This window comes from Saccopteryx bilineata, chromosome 3, assembly GCF_036850765.1.
Source record: "Saccopteryx bilineata isolate mSacBil1 chromosome 3, mSacBil1_pri_phased_curated, whole genome shotgun sequence".
Lineage (NCBI taxonomy): Eukaryota > Metazoa > Chordata > Mammalia > Chiroptera > Emballonuridae > Saccopteryx > Saccopteryx bilineata.
In genome coordinates, this window is record NC_089492.1 from 67641963 (window position 1) to 67658825 (window position 16863).

At 41.3% G+C, this 16863-nt stretch overlaps 1 non-coding gene across 1 annotated transcript; it reads right to left on the reverse strand.

The window, feature by feature from the left end:
• Positions 1–8088: 8088 nt before the first annotated feature.
• Positions 8089–8196, reverse strand: LOC136332721 (U6 spliceosomal RNA). Its single transcript, XR_010730880.1, has one exon. It is a non-coding gene; the product is annotated as a U6 spliceosomal RNA (small nuclear RNA).
• Positions 8197–16863: the final 8667 nt, after the last annotated feature.

Genomic DNA, 16863 nt, shown 5'->3' on the forward strand with positions numbered 1-16863 from the left:
GAAATACATAAATAAATAAATAAATAAATAAATAAATAAATAAATAAATAAGAAACCTTTTCCAAGTTGTCAGTGGTGTGGTAGGTGTTTTCACAGACATTAGTTCTAAAGTATAAGCCTGTTGAGTCAGAAATAGTCTCCCTGACATTTATTATAAGCAGGGTCAGATTTCTTTAAAGCTCTAAAGCTTTAAACATGAATTAATTTGTCCTCTAAATCCAGGTCTCTCTGACTCAAAGGATGGTAATGTCCAAGGGAATTATGAGATCAAGCTCTGTGTGTATTTAAATTCCTCATACTCCTTCAATTCAAAATAGATGTAAAGTATCTAGCCTTTAAATTCATCTAAAGGGAGATGGTTTCTCCAGCTTTCTCCTCCTTGTGTGTAGGACTAAACTGTAGAACAGGTAAACAGCACCCACTGAATGCCCATTAACGAGCAATGATCTCTGGAACCTTCCCTGCCCACCTCTTTGATTTATATACTCTGCCCTTGGATAGAGTAAGAATTAGCTGAAGGAGGTAAAGGTCTTTGCTCTTTGAAAGAGGTGGACACAACTGATGTCTTCAGATCTTTGAAAGACTGAGATGTTAAACAGAAATTCGCCTTTCTTTGTACACCCAGAGGGCAGGACTAGGATGTGGAGGTAGCAGGGAAGCTATCAATCAACTCAAACTCTTCCACATGGGATGGGCTGCCTGGGGAGACAGGGTATACTCTCCACAGAAGTGTTCGTGCAAGAGCTAGAAGAGCATATTTCTGTAGAAGAAAAATCCTGTGACTGAGATTTCTCCCTAAATTAGAAAGATGAATGAGACCAATGGTTCATGTCCAGATAGGACAACATTTCAACTAATCTTGGACAAAAACGTTAAAAAAAACAAAACAAAAAAGAACATAGACACAGACAACAGTGTGGTGATAACCAGAGGGAAAGGGTGGTGGGGTTAGGAGGAGGTGGGAAAAAAGGTTGAGGGGTGAGGGAGGACGGAAACAGACTTTTCTTGGGGTGATGGGCACATGATGCAGTGTGCAGATGATGTTTTATTGAGTTGTACATTTGAAACTATAGTTTTGTGAAATAATGTCACCTCAATAAATTCAGTTAGAAAAAAAAGAACAAAGAATAGTATGATTGTATAATTTAAAAAATAAGAAGGATGTCATGAATTATTCCTAGAGCTCACTTTATTGAATTTAAAGCGTTGCCGTTAGTTCTGAGATAATACACGATTAGTCCCTCCTACTTTTTCACTGTTCTGTGAGTGCCTACTGTTCTATGAAATAGGGGTAGTAGGAGGGGATGATAGTTGTTGCTTTTGGTTTCTTTACTTAAATGGCAAAAGGAAAACTAGCATTCCTATGGTGACTACCCCCCATTTTTCTTCTATATTAACAGTTCATAGAAGTCAGAAGTCAGTGAACTACTGGCCTATATAAACTCAAAAGCCACCCAGTTGTTCAAGCCAAAACTTTGGTGTAGGATTATCTTAAAGCCCTGAGTCTTCTCCTTCTGTCAACATCCACTCCAACCATTACCATTACCACATGTTCCCAAAGTGACCCTTCTCCCCCACATGATGACTCCAACTCAAGTCCCCATCATCTCTCACTAGGACCACTGCAAAAGGCCCCTAACTGGTTCCTCGGTTCCACTTTTTGCCCATCACTTCATTTCATCCTCCATTCAGCAACCAGAGCAATTAAATATGTAAATTAGCCTGACCAGGCAGTGGTGCAATGGATAGAGCATCAGACTGGGATGCAGAGGACCCGGGTTCAAAACCCCAAGGTTGCAGCTTAATCATGGGCTCATCTGGCTTGAGCATGGGGTCACTGGCTTGAACCTGGGATCGTAAACATGACCCCATGGTCACTAGCTTGAGCACAAAGGTTGCTGGCTTGAAGCCCAAGGTCACTGGCTTGAGCAAGGGGTCACTCTGCTCTGCTGTAGGCCCCCTGTCAAGGCACATATGAGAAAGTAATCAATGAACAACGAAGGAGCCGCAACAAAGAATTGATGCTTCTCATCTTTCTTCCTTCCTGCCTGTCTGTCCCTATCTGTCCCTCTCTCTGTCTCTCTCTCTCTGTCTCTGTCTCTGTCACACAAAAAATGTAAATTAACCTGAACAGGCAGTGGCACAGTGGACAGAGCGATGGCCTGGGACACTGATGACCCAGGTTCGAAACCTGAGGTCACCAGCTTGAGCACAGGATCATAGACATGTCACTGACTTGAGCCCAAAAGTCATTGACTTGAGCCCAAGGTCACTAGCTTAAGCAAAGGGTCACTGGCTCAGCTGGAGTTTCCCACCCCCCAGTCAAGGCACATATGAAAAAGCAATCAATGAAAAACTAAAGTGCCACAACAACAAGTTGATGCTTCTCATCTCTCTTCCTTCCTGTCTGTCCCTTTCTCTCTTTTTCTCTCTTTCTCTCTTTCTCTCTCTCTCTCTCTCAATAAAAAAAAATTTACATTAGGTCATGACCTTCCCATTAAAGCCCCTCAAGTGACTTCATGTTCCACCTGGAATAAAATCCAAATTCCTCACCAAGAGAGAAGACCCTATAAGATTTTGCCCCGTCTCCCTCTCCAACCTCAATTTTTGTCCATACAGCCTCTCAGTCCTTCAAAGAAACCAGCCTGGCTTTTGCTTTAGGACTTGGCACTGTCCTTCTGGTTTAAACTCTTCCCCCAGTCTCCCAGGGCTCCTTCCTCCTCCTCACCGTTCAAGTCTTACATGTCACCTCCTTTGAAAAGTCTTCCAGGATCATCACCTCTAGAGCAACCTCCTCCACCAGCCCCGGGCCTCTTTATCAATATGCCTGTTTTTGTGTTCTTATGAAACATATTTAAAGTCAAAATGGTCTTGTCTCCTTGTTCACATATGTATCCCTGAGGGTGGCAGCCACCCTGATCCCTCACGCCTGTGTGCCCCAGGCAGTTGAGTGGACAGATGAAGACCATCCAACTCTAAGAATCCAGGACCCATTTCATCAACCAAGTTGTTGGGGGTTTTTTGCTTCAGAAAGCATTAATTATTAGAAAAGAAAAAGCAATGTACAAATATTGATCGACTTACGACCTATGCAATTTACGACCATTCAGTTTTATGACCACAATTGCTAGCCACAACTGCTTTCGTCTGGTAGCATAAGCATTGCCCATACAACAGTGCGGACCAGCTTACGGCAGCACTACCATCTTCGCGTGCACGATTTCTACTGTTCTCCCAGACTTGGTACAGCAATTTGTGTTTTGTGTCTTGGATATTTTTCATCAAACCCCTCTCAGTGTCTACCAAGAGGAAATTGTCTTTGCAAATATTAAACCAGTTGTACTGGTAATACAGTGTTTTACTTAAACCTGACGAATGTAAAATAAGAAACAAAATGGTGTAGAGATGATACAAATGGCATAAAATGAACAAAGAAAATTATGATAAAATATGACTTAAAGATTTTTATAACATCATTTCACAGTTCTGTACATATAGCCTATTCAACTTACAACCAAATCCTGTTACGACCGGTTTGTCAGAACCAGTTGTGGTCGTAAGTCGAGCACTAGCTGTAGTCTCTAACTCTGACCCAAGTCAAAATATAATTGGTAATAAAGTTGTTGCCTGACCTGTGATGGCACAGTGGATAAAGCATCGATCTGGGATGCTGAGGACCCAGGTTTGAAACCCTGGGCTTGCCTGGCCAAGGCATATATGACAAGCAAGTACTACGAGTTGATGCTTCCCCCCACCTTTTTCTCTCTTCTCTCCCCAAAATATAAATAAATAATTTTTTAAAAAAATCTTAAAAGAGTTGTTGCTGTATTGTTTCATTTTATTGCATTTCACAATGAGATAGGAAAATGAGATCATTGCAGCTTGTGTCTCTCAAGAACAATTGAAAACAAAGCTCAAAAATACCAGTATCTCAGAATATACACAGAGATGGCTGAGAAATGGTAATAATACTAACACAGCTAGCACTTAGATTATTCAGTACTAGGCATTTATCTGAACACTATCTGTTAACTTGCTTAATCCTCACCACAACCCAACAAGGAAAATACTATAATTAGTCTCATCTTATAGATGGGGGGAAAGCGACCTATTTGGCCTCAAGTCGTCTCCAGAAAAAAATGACTGAAGCTGCAACATTGTTTCTCACACTTCCTTCCATTGCTTGGTCCTATGCTCATGCTGATTCCTGCTCTTCCCAGCTTCTCTGGACATGCCTTAGAAAGTGGAGAGAGAAGGACTCTTTAAGCCTTTCTTATGCAAAAATTAATTCCACTAACACATCTAATGCCATGTCCTATAACAGGATGTGAATTTTTAACTTTGGTGACACAAGTTATGCAAATAAGCACAGCCAAAAAGAATGTACAAACTAGGGTACAAATGCAGCAGAAACATGGACCGGTGGTGCCCGGCATCTTCTGACATGGCAGCAATCTGCTGAACAGCAGCCCCTCCAGTGCGCAGAGGGCAGAGTGTCAGGGAGACCGCACAGCTGGCCTGATCTGGCTCCAAGAGCCGACTCTGCCGCCAGACCAAGCGCTTCCTTTAACTGACTCCCTCCTGCCCACATCCATTAACACAAATCCCCCCACAAGACCAAGAAGGAAAACATTATATTTGGACATGTGCCTCTCCACTCAGAAGGGGGTCCTTAGAGTCCCTGCTGGACCACACTCTCTACATGGCACTGAGCAGCAATAGGGTTTGCATTCAGGGCACCATGGACATATGTCTGTGTGCAAAAAAAAAAAAACAGAGAGAGAGAGAGAGAGAGATTTTCCCATATGAAGTGGCTCATTTCTCATTTGGTGGGAGTGACACATGGAGCAAGATGAGAGGGCAAGGGACAAATATTCAGGAGGTGTGAAAGAAGCATGTCTCCATTTATCTAAGTAATGTTAGGAGAACCTCATTCAAAAGATCAAAAGCCCTGAGTCTTGGACGATTCCACAAATTGTGCTGACAGTCACAAGAGGTAGAGGCCACGGTTTTGTTTCCTCTGAGCTCAAGCTCAATCTGGAAGTTTAAGAACCAAGTTTCAGATTAATTTCTAAATGGACAGATGTAATATATTGGCACCTGGAGCCAAGAAACACATTTCTTTTATAGAATGCATTTGTGTTCCAGAAAAACGCTGGGCACGTCAGCTTCACAGTGCTGGCTGGCTTTGGCTTCTCAGGGATTCAAAACACCATTTTTAAGTGGCTCTCTGCCTTTTAAAAGACAGCTGAAAAGTGGAATATGTGATGTCTTAAATAAAACTATTTTAAATTGGCAAAAAAAAGAAAGACAGATGTACACTTATTTTAAAAAGTAAATGACCAGTAGTGATGGTTGCACAACAATGTGAATGGACTAAGTGCCCCTGAGCTATATATACACTTAGAAATGGTTAACTAGTCAATTTCATGTTAAGTGTATTTTACCGCAATTACAATTTTTACTTGAGTTTGACCAGTCCCAGGTTTGAAGCCCCAAGGTTGCCAGCTTGAGTGCGGGGTCACTGGCTTGCGTGTGGGATCATCAATATGATCCCATGTTGCTGGCTTGAGCTCAAAAGTCACTGGCTTATGCAAGGGGCCACTGGGTCATCTTGAGCCCCCGGTCAAGGCACATGTGAGAAGCAATCAATGAACAACTAAACTGAATTAACTTAATGTTTCCCATCTCTCTTCCTTCCTGTTTCTCTTTAAAAAAATTTTTTTTACTTGAATAAAAAGGGTAATAAAGACATATTTTGAAATTTTCATCTTTATAATAGAGTACAAAGATATAATAACGCTGCCAACAAAAATTTTACATAAACATGTTTCATTATTAAGTGATAAAAGAGCAAACAAAGAAGAAAGTTAATAAAAACAAATGTGAAATATTTTATTTTCGGGCGTAATGTTTGCATAGGAATCTACAATTTTTTTTAATTTGACTCAGAGGTTGAAGTTTATTTATTTTTTTTATTTATTCATTTTAGAGAAGAGGGGCAGAGAGAGACAGACGGGGTGGGGGGGAGGGGGGAGGAGCAGGAAGCATCAACTCCCACATGTCCTTGACCAGGCAGGCCCAGGGTTTTGAACCAGCGACCTCAGTGTTCCAGGTCAACGCTTGATCCACTGCACCACTACAGGTCAGGCGGAATCTACAATTTTTCACTAGCACAAAGTCAAGTCACTTTTTACTGAAGATTGGGCTCAAAATATTGACTAGGTCTAAAGGTCTTTGGAAAATTTTAGCAAATCAAAAATCAAATCTCTTAAAATTCTGATTATTTCAATTGTCTAAAGTGATAGAAATGTTGTGTTTTAATTAATTTTGAAACATTTTTATAAAAAGCCCTTGAAGAGTTGTCAGATTTGCATGGCATCACCAACAGAACAGACCACAGTCCAGAAATAAACTCAAATTCATTCAGAAATTTAGTTTACAGCCTGGCACAGTGGATGGAGCATTGGCCTGAAATGCTGAGGCTGCCGGTTTGAAACCCTGGGTTTGCCTGGTCAAGACATATATGAGAAACAACAAGCAAGCAATAATCAACTAAAGTGAAGCAACCATGAGTTGATATTTCTCACTCCCCTCCCTCTCTCTTCTCTCTCTGTATAATCGATAAATAAAATCTTTTTTTCAAAAAGAAATTTAGTATACAATAAAAGTGGACTTGCCTGACCAGACAGTGGTGCAGTGGATAGAGCATCAGCCTAGGATGCCGAGGGCCCAGGTTTGAAACCCCAGGGTCACCAGTTTGAGCATGGGCCCATCCAGCTTGAACACGAGCTCAACAGCTTGAGCACAGGGTCACCGGCTTGAGCACAGGGTCACTGGCTTGAGCATGAGATAATAGACATGACCCCATAGTCGCTGGCTTAAGCCTAAAGTTGCTGACTTGAAACCCAAAGTTGCTGGCTTGAAGCCCAAGTTGCTGGCTTGAGCAAGGGGTCACTGGCTCGGCTAGAGTCCCCCAGTCAAGGCATGTATAAGAAAGCAATCAATGAACAACTAAGGAGCCACAATAAAGAATTGATGTTCTTATCTCGTTCCCTTCCAGTCTGTTTGCCCCTGTCTGTCTCTCTCTCTGCTAAAAAAAAAAAAAAAAGTGGACTTTCTTTTGATGGTTGCCAGATGGGAGGAGTGTTAGGAAGACTGTGGAAAAGGGAAGGGATTCAGAATTACAAATTAGTAATTGCATTACAAAATAATCATTGGAATGTAAAGTATACCATAGGGAATATAGTCAATAATATTGTAATAACAATGTATGGTGCCAGGTGGGTACTAGATTTATCAGAGTAAAATGACTAATCATTGTGTTGTACACCTAAAACTAATATAATATTGTATGTCAGCTGTAATTAAAAAGAAAAATATATTTTTTAAAATGGCCTTTCACCTGACCAGGTGATGGCGCAGTTGATAGAGCGTTGGACTGGGACACAGAGGACCCAGGTTCGAAACCCCAAGGTCACCAGCTTGAGCACGGGCTTATCTGGTTTGAGCAAGGCTCACCAGCTTGAGCCCAAGGTCACTGGCTTGAGCAAGGGGTCACTAGCTCAGCTGGAGCCCCCCAGTCAAGGCACATATGAGAAAGCAATCAATGAACAACTAAGGTGCCGCAACAAAAAATTGATGCTTCTCATCTCTCTCCCTTCCTGTCTGTCTGTCCCTATCTGTCCCTTTCTCTGTCTCTCTCTGTCTCTGTCACAAAAAATTTAAAAAATAAGAAAATTTAAAGAAAATAAAAAACGGTCTTTCAAATAAACAAGGAAAAGATAGATTAAACAATAAATAATATGGTCACAATTGAGTAGCCATCTGAAATATTAAAATTGAAAATAAGATTTCTACCTTATTTATAGACCAAAATAAAATTTTTAACAGAATTTATTGGGGTGATGCTAGTTAACATAACTATGCAGGTTTCAGGCGCCCGATTCTATAACACATCTCTGTGCACCGTCCTGTGAGTCCATCCCCCAGCCAAGTCTTCGTCCATCACCGTTTATTCCCCTGGACCTTCTGCTGCACCCCCGCCCATGCCAGCAATCACCACACTGTTGTCCGTGTCCATTTTTTAAAAATATAGAACGTTTCACAAACTTGCATGTCATCCTCACTTGGGGGCCATGACTAATCTTCTCTGTATTGTTCTTATCTTACTGTATGTGCTGCCTAAGCAAACACCCAAAATAAATTTTTAATGAATCAAAGATTTACATGTACACACACACACACACACACACACACACACACACAATAGAAGGAAAGATGGAAGAATTTTTAAAATACTCTGGGAGTAAAAGAAGGTTAAATAGGAAACAACATCTAATAGCCATAAAAGAATATACCAATGAGACCTGGCCATTTAGCTCAGTTGGCTACAGGATCACCCCCATATGCCAATGTTATGGGTTCGATCCCCAATCAAGGCACATACAAGAATCAACCAATAGCCCTGGCCAGTTAGCTCAGTGGGTTGGAGCATAGTCCCAAAGCGCAGAGATTGCCGGTTCTAGTCCCCGGTCAGGGAACATACAGAAACGAATCAATGTTCCTGTGTCTGTCTCCGTCATCTCCCTTTCTCTTTCACTGAATTCAATAATTTAAAAAAAAAATTTTTTTTTAAAGAATCAACCCGTAGCCTGACCTGTGGTGGTGCAGTGGATAAAGCATCAACCTGGAACACTGAGGCTGAGGTTGCAGGTTCAAAACCCTGGGCTTGCCAGGTCAAGGCACATACTAGCAAACAGTGAACAACTAAAATGAAGCAACTGTGAGTTGTGATACTTCTCACTCCCTCTGCTCTTCTCTCTGTAAAAGTAATAAATAAAATCTTAAATTAAAAAATCAACCAATGAATGCATAAGTTAGTGGAACAACAAAACTGACATTTTTCTCTCTTTTAAAAAAGAACATATCAATGAAATCAAAAGAAATGACAAAATATAAGGAAAGAATTCGCAACAAACAGCACTAGAAACAATAAACCAATAATTCATTAATATGTAGAATACCTATAATCAATAAAAAAGACCAATCACCAAAAATGGGTAAAAGGGTAAATAGTACATACAAAAGAAATAAAAAGGTCTTTTATACATATAAAAACATGCTCCATATTACTTATAATGGGAAAAATGATAAGTAAAACTACAATGAGATACTATCACCACTTTCATATTAGCAAATACCAAAAATTGAATGACATATACTGTGTTGGTAAGAAAATGAGAAAACTGGCATTTTTTAAAAATTTATTCTTTGATTGATTTTAGGGAGAGGAAGGGAGAGAATGAGAAAAGCATCAATTTGTTGTTCCACTTATTTATGCATTCATTGGTTGGTTCTTGCATGTGTCCTGACTGGAGACCAAACCCACATTGGTGTATCGGGATGATGCTCTAACCAACTGAGCTACCTGGTGAGGGCCTGGCACTTTCATATAAATTTACACAACTTCTTTGGAGGAGCTATTTGGAAATATATATATTTCAAATATGTTTAATGTATATTCTCTTTGGACTAGCAATTCCATATTCAGAAATTTATTCCACAGTTATGCTCACTCTTAGAACAAATGCTGTTTGCACAATAACTTTCACTGGAGACAAGCTGTATAGCTAAAAAACTGCTTAGGTAAATGGAATCCTATGCAGCTATAGAAATGGATTAGGTAGTTCTGTGTGTCTTCTATCCAACACGTATAATGGAAAAACAAGGTGAAGAATAGCATGTGTCAGCCACCATTTATGTGTGTGTAACTTTTTTTTTAGCTAGAGAGACAGAGACAAACAGACAGGAAGGAAGAGAGATGAGAAGCTTCAACTCATAGTTGCATCATTTTAGTTGTTCATTGACTCCTTTCTCACATATGCCTTGACCGGGAGGCTCCAGCTGAGCCAGTAATTCCTTGCTCAAACCAGCGACCTTGGGCTTCAAGCCAGTGACCTTGGATGTCAAGCCAGCGACCATGAGGTCATGTCTATGATCCCACATTCAAGTCAGTGACCCCACGCTCATTCTGGTGAGCTTGTGCTTAAGCTGGTGACCTCAGAGTTTTGAACCTGTGTTCTCAGCGTCCTAGGCCAATGCTCTCTCCACTGTGCCACCACCGGGTCAGGCTGTATGTGTGCAACTTTTAAAGAGAAACACAAACACACACATTTATACACACACACACATACACAGAGCTCAAACGTGCAGAAGAGTTCCCTGAAATGGTACACGAGACACAGCAGTTGCTTCTGTGAACAGGAAATGAAGACTAGAGAAATAAGAGAAAGCTTCCTTTTTAACATAACTCTTAGGATCTTTTGGATTTTGTACTATCATCGTTACTCAAATCTCAAAAAAAAAATTTTGTTAAGTGAAAAGGCAATCAGTGTAGATGTCTTACCTAGCAACACTGATTAATTAGCTTCAGGTTGAAATGGTTGTGGTGAACCTGGCCTGTGGTAGCACAATGGATAGAGCATCAACCTGGAACACTGAGGCTGGTGGTTGGAAAGAAACCCTGGGCTTGCCCAGTCTAAGCACATATGACAAGCAATCAATGAACAACTAAAGTAAAGCTACCATAAGTTGATACTTCTCATTCCTACCCCCATCTCTTGGCTCTCTCTGTAAAATTAATAAATGAAATCTGAATGAAAGAAAGAAAGAAAGAAAGAAAGAAAGAAAGAAAGGAAGGAAGGAAGGAAGGAAGGAAGGAAGGAAGGAAGGAAGGAAGGAAGGAAGGAAGGAAGGAAGGAAGGAAGAGAAGGAAGAGAAGGAAGGAAGGAAGGAAGGAAGGAAGGAAGGAAGGAAGGAAGGAAGGAAGGAAGGAAGGAAGGAAGGAAGGAAGGAAGGAAGGAAGGAAGGAAGATGGTTGTATGGACATTTTTAAAGAAGAAACTGAAATAACACCCACCCCTACAATAATGTAGCATAAAAGCAATGAAAACTCAGTTTCATTAAGAATCGAGAAAAAAAATTTAAGAACAAAGACAAATAAGAAGAATTAAACTCTTTTTTGTTGTTGTTGGTTGTCTCATATACTCCAAGTTTTTAGAAAGTCTTTGGAGTAGGAGGACAAAACAATAATTGTTCATATTTAGGGAGTAAAAACTTTTAAAAGTATTTTCAGATTAAGGTGGGTTTTTAATGAGATTTTTATGAGAACAGCTCTCAAGTTCTCCCCACCAACACCAGAGCTGTCGACTTAACATAAATACACATAAATGTCATTCTCATGCCAGCCAGCACGGGTCTCAGGTTAGAGTGTGCCTGAATAGGCAGGAAGTGGGCAAACAGCTAGCAGCCTTTCCAGTGTGGCCATTAAGGATATTAGTTTTGCTTTATTGTTTACAGGAAACATTTTCTGCTAAGACCAGCCTGACCGTCCTGGCCAAAGAAACAGAAAGCTGGAGCCCAGGCCTCTGTGTTGTTTCAAAGGGAAGCAAAGGAGCCCCGAGCAGAGTCCACAAAAGTGGCTACTACAGGCCCTGGCCGGTTGGCTCAGCAGTAGAGCGTCAGCCTGGCGTGCGGGGGACCCGGGTTCGATTCCCGGCCAGGGCACATAGGAGAAGCGCCCATTTGCTTCTCCAACCCCCCCTCCTTCCTCTCTGTCTCTCTCTTCCCCTCCCGCAGCCAAGGCTCCATTGGAGCAAAGATGGCCCGGGCGCTGGGGATGGCTCCTTGGCCTCTGCCCCAGGCGTCACCCTGATGGGCGTGCTGGGTGGATCCCGGTGGGGCGCATGCAGGAGTCTGCCTGACTGTCTCTCCCCGTTTCCAGCTTCAGGGGAAAAAAAAAAAAAAAAGTGGCTACTACAGGGTCCCAGGCCGCCAGGGCAGGCCTGTGTCCCCTCCATCTCTGTCTGCCTCAGAACAGCAGGACAGGCCTTGAAGAGATGAGAAGGAATTTGCCCTTGAGAGAGCAGCAGGAAACACTTGACATGGTCAGACCCACGGATCAAAGCTATCTGAGAAAAGAATTTTAATTCTCCAGGATGCTTTCGAGAGATTAGCACACTAATTATTGACAATTCACTGCTGCTAAATCCTTTCAGATTACTTGTTGTTGACATGCATGAGATGCTGGGAGACGTAAATGGAAATAAAACAAATTGGTTGCAAAGCCTTTCCATACCTCCCTTTCCAGTCTTCTCTCATTCCTCCCCTGCACGAACTCTGCCTTTCTCACCTCCTCTCCCTTGCTTACTTTGTTCTTCCCTCATAACACACCCAGTTCCAGCCTACCTATTGAAATATGTCCTATCCTTCAAATACGCTCATTTCAAATCCCTGTCCCTTCCTCAAACGTCCTTGGAACTTCCAAGTCTCCTGACCTATCTCTGAATTCTAAGACATTTAATATTCTACATCAAAGATATACTCACAGCCCTGCTGGTAGCTTAGCATCATCCCAATGTGCCCAGGTTGTGGGTTAAATCCCCAGTCAGGGTACATGCAGGAATCAATCAACGAGTGCATGAATGTAAAACAACAAATTGATATTTCTTTCTCTCTCCCTCTCTCTCTCTCCACCTCATTCTCTTTCTCTCCCCCTTTCTTTCTTTCTAAAATCAATAAATAAAATTTAATGCCTAAACAGGTAGTAGTGCAGTGAATAGAGCATCGGCCTGAGACCCTGAGGGCCCAGGTTCGAAACCCTGAGGTCGCTGGCTTGAGCACAGGAACACTAGCTTGAGCCCAAAGATCGCTGGCGAGGCACATATGAGAAAGCAATCAATGAACAATTAAGGTACCACAACTATGAGTTGATGGTTCTTATCTCTCTCTCTTCCTGTATGTCTGTCCCTGTCTCTCTCTCTCTAGCTAGAAAGAAATAAAATAAAATAATTAATATATACACACACATATATACATGTATATATGCATACACATATGCATATATATATGTATATATATCATTTTAAGAGGAAATTAATATCACAATGAATCATAGCATGCAATTGAATGTACCAGTTAAGATCACAGGCCCTCAGGCTCTGGGGCCCTAGGTTGGAATCCCCACACCACCTCCTTTGTGTGTCCTTGAAGAATTTATTGAACTTCTCTAAGCTGTCTAAGACTCCAGTTTAAGAACTCCTATTTATCAGGTCATTCACATTGTTCATTGACTATTTCCTAAGAGTCAATTATGTGTCGGGCCCTGGCAAATAAGAGGAACAAGAGTTCACCTCCCTAAGAATCTAATGTGCAAACAGGGCCAGTGAAATCTAGATACGGTCAATGTGGAAGTCAGACTCATCATAAAATAACCCACAAATAGCCTGATCAGGCTGTGGCACAATGGATAGATCGTCAGTCCGAGATGCTGAGGACCCAGGTTCAGAACCCCAAGGTCACCTGCTTGAACACAGGGTCTCTGGCTTGAGCGTGGGATCATAGACATGATCTCATGGTCACTGGCTTGAAGCCCAAGATCTCTGGCTTGAGCAAGGGGTCACTGGCTCAGCTGTAGCTCCCCACCCCCAGCCCGGTCAAGGCACATATGAGAAAGCAATCAATGAACAACTAAAAAGTGCTGCAAGGAAGAATTGATGCTTCTCAGCTTTCTCCCTGTCTGTCTCTGTCTGTCTCTCTTGCTCTCTCTCACTAAAAAAATAAAATTAAAAATAAATAAATAAATAAATAAATAAAAGCCTGACCAGGTGGTGGCGCAGTGGATAGAATGTCAGACAGGGACGTGAAAGATCCAGGTTTAAAACCCTAATGTCACCTGCTTCAGTGCAAGGTTGTTGCTTGAACGTGGGATCATAGACATGACCTCGTGGTCACTGGCTTGAGCCCAAGGTTGCTGACTTGTGCAAGGGGTCATTCACTCTGCTCTAGTCCCCCAGTCAAGACACATATGAGAAAGCAATCAATGAACAACTAAGGTGCCACAACAAAGACCTGATGCTTTTCATCTCTCTCCTTTCCTGTCTGTCTGTCCCTATCTGTCACTGTCTCTCTCTCTCTCTCTCTCTCTCTCTGTCTCTGGCACGCGCGCGTGCGCGCGCACACACACACACACACACACTCATACAGAATAATCCACAACCAAGAAACAATTCCAATGGGAAATGATTTTAGTGGATGGTTTTCTGGAACAGTTTATGTGATGATATTATCTAGCATAAGGTAAAACTATGACTATATTTTTGCAAATACAATTGCTTAAATTTCTAGTAACATGAACATACATCTTAGATCTCTAATTTATTTTTTAATTTTTTATTTCTTTTATTGTAGCAAATAATTTATTTTTAACATAAACATTTCTCCTTGACTAGGTACCATATATTACTTTTATATAAAATGTATAACATATAAATATATATATACTGCTCACAAAAATTAGGGGATATTTCAAAATGAATATGAAGCTATAAAATATCCCCTAATATTTGTAAGTAGTATATATAAATTCATCTTTCTTTGATGCCTAAGGATTTTTCCAGGTCATAGTCATCATTCTAGACATTATATATTTATATATTTTATATATAAATAATATATTATATATATTTTTTACCTGAAATAAGAAACACAAAAATAAGAAAACTAGCTGAATATATACTCACCATATCCTTACACTTGTTCAAATTTATTTATTTTAATAAATGTATAATGTGATTGGTTTTTCTAAATACTCAGCAAATATTTAAGTATTCACTAAAAGGTAGAATTGGGGGTGAAAGCAAATTTTGAGGTTCCAGACAATTGGTTCTTCATTAATAGAAGTTTTGCTCTGGCCTGACCTGTGGTGATGCAGTGGATAAAGCGTCAACTTGACAATAAATGCTGAGGTTACTGGTTCAAAACCCCAGGTTTGCCCAATCAAGGCACATACGAGAAGCAACAAATATGAATTGATGCTTCCCACTCTACTTCCTGCCTTTCTCTCTCTTTTCCTCTCTCTAAAATCCATAGCCGAAATCTTAAAAAGAAGAAAAAAAATAGTTTTGCACTAATTAAATCACCAATAACGCAAACAATAAAAAGTTGATTGTACTTTCTGTCTTTATGAGAATGATGTAAAGATGACATCTTCTTACTGGTAGAGCAGGCTGGCTGCCTTTCTTCTTGCTTGCAAGAACTATGCCAGCTTGCAGCTGTGTAGGATCCTTTCCTACCTAGCAACTGATAAACAACAACAAAAACCTTTGCCATTGGCCAGATCTCTATTTGGAAACAGGCATAAATTCACTAGTCTTCATTTTAGCTCCTGGAATTGTTATCTTAGCAGAGAGAAGGAAAAGAGTGTGATTATGGAGCACAGTACCTCTGACTTGTGTGAACTCTACAGAAGAGAGTCACAGTGGATAAATAAAAAAAGGAAAAGGACTCAGTGACGCATTTAACCCTTTACTCAACAGAAAGATCTGCTATTGCCCTAGTTCATGTAGCTCATGGTGGCACAGGAGATAATAGATTTTAAAAAGCAAAACAGCCTGACCGAGTGTGACACAGTGGATAGAGTGATGACCCAGAACACTGAGGTCTGGGTTCGAAAACCCAACATTGCTGGCTTGAGTGGGATCATCGACATGATCCCAAGATTACCGGCTTGAGCAAGGGGTCACTGGATTGGCTTGAACCCTCAGTCAAGACATGTAGAAGAAGCAATCAATAAATAACTGAAGTACCCGGGTTCGATTCCCGGCCAGGGCACACAGGAGAAGCACCCATTTGCTTCTCCACCCCTCCGCCGCGCTTTCCTCTCTGTCTCTCTCTTCCCCTCCCGCAGCTGAGGCTCCATTGGAGCAAGGATGGCCCGGGCGCTGGGGTTGGCTCTGTGGCCTCTGCCTCAGGCGCTGGAGTGGCTCTGGTCGCAACATGGCGACGCCCAGGATGGGCAGAGCATCGCCCCCTGGTGGGCAGAGCGTCGCCCCTGGTGGGCGTGCCGGGTGGATCCCGGTCGGGCGCATGCGGGAGTCTGTCTGGCTGTCTCTCCCCGTTTCCAGCTTCAGAAAAAAAAAAAAAAAATGAAAAAAAATAAATAACTGAAGTGAAGCAACTTCGAGTTAATCCTTTTCACTCTCTCTCCTCTCTCCTCTCTCTCTCTCTCTCCATTTCTCTCTCTCAAATAAATAAATTTTTTTAAAGTGACAACACTTTGGTGTGCATTTTGTTTAAAAACAGGGATGTGAGCCCTGGCCGGGTAACTCAGTTGGTTAGAGCAGTGATTTTCAACCTTTTTACACTTCAGAACTGGTGAAATAGGAGAATTATGTATTTCTGGGACCACTAAAGCAGAACTAAAAATAATTTTTAGTATTTTATGCACTATCTTTTTTTTTTTGAGAGATAGAGAGAAAGTGAGGGACACACAGAAAGGGAGAGAGATGAGAAGCATCAACACATACAGTACCTTAATTGTTCATTGATTGCTTCTCATATGTACCTTGATCAGAGGGCTCCAGAGAAGCCGGTGACCCCTTGCTCAGCAGCAACTTTGGGCTCAAGCCAGTGACCTTGGGCTTCAAGCCAGCAACTTTTGGGCTCAAGCTGAAGACCATGAGGTCATGCCTATGATCGCATGCTCAAGCTGGTGAGCCCACACTCAAGTCAGCGACCCCAGGGTTTTAGATGCTCTATCCACTGCACCACCACCTGGTCAGGTGTGCTTTATCTTTTAATTATAATACTATAAAATGAAAATTCTCTAAAATAACCAGATGAAGAATATATATATATATTCTTTTCATCAGTGAATAAAAATATATTTTTTTAGTAAGGAGGGAAGGGAGAGAGATGGAAAGCATCAACTCATAGTTGCATCACTTTAGTTGCTCATTGATTGCTTCTTATATGTGCCTTGACCAGGGAGCTCAAGCTGAGCCACTGTCCCCTCACACAAGC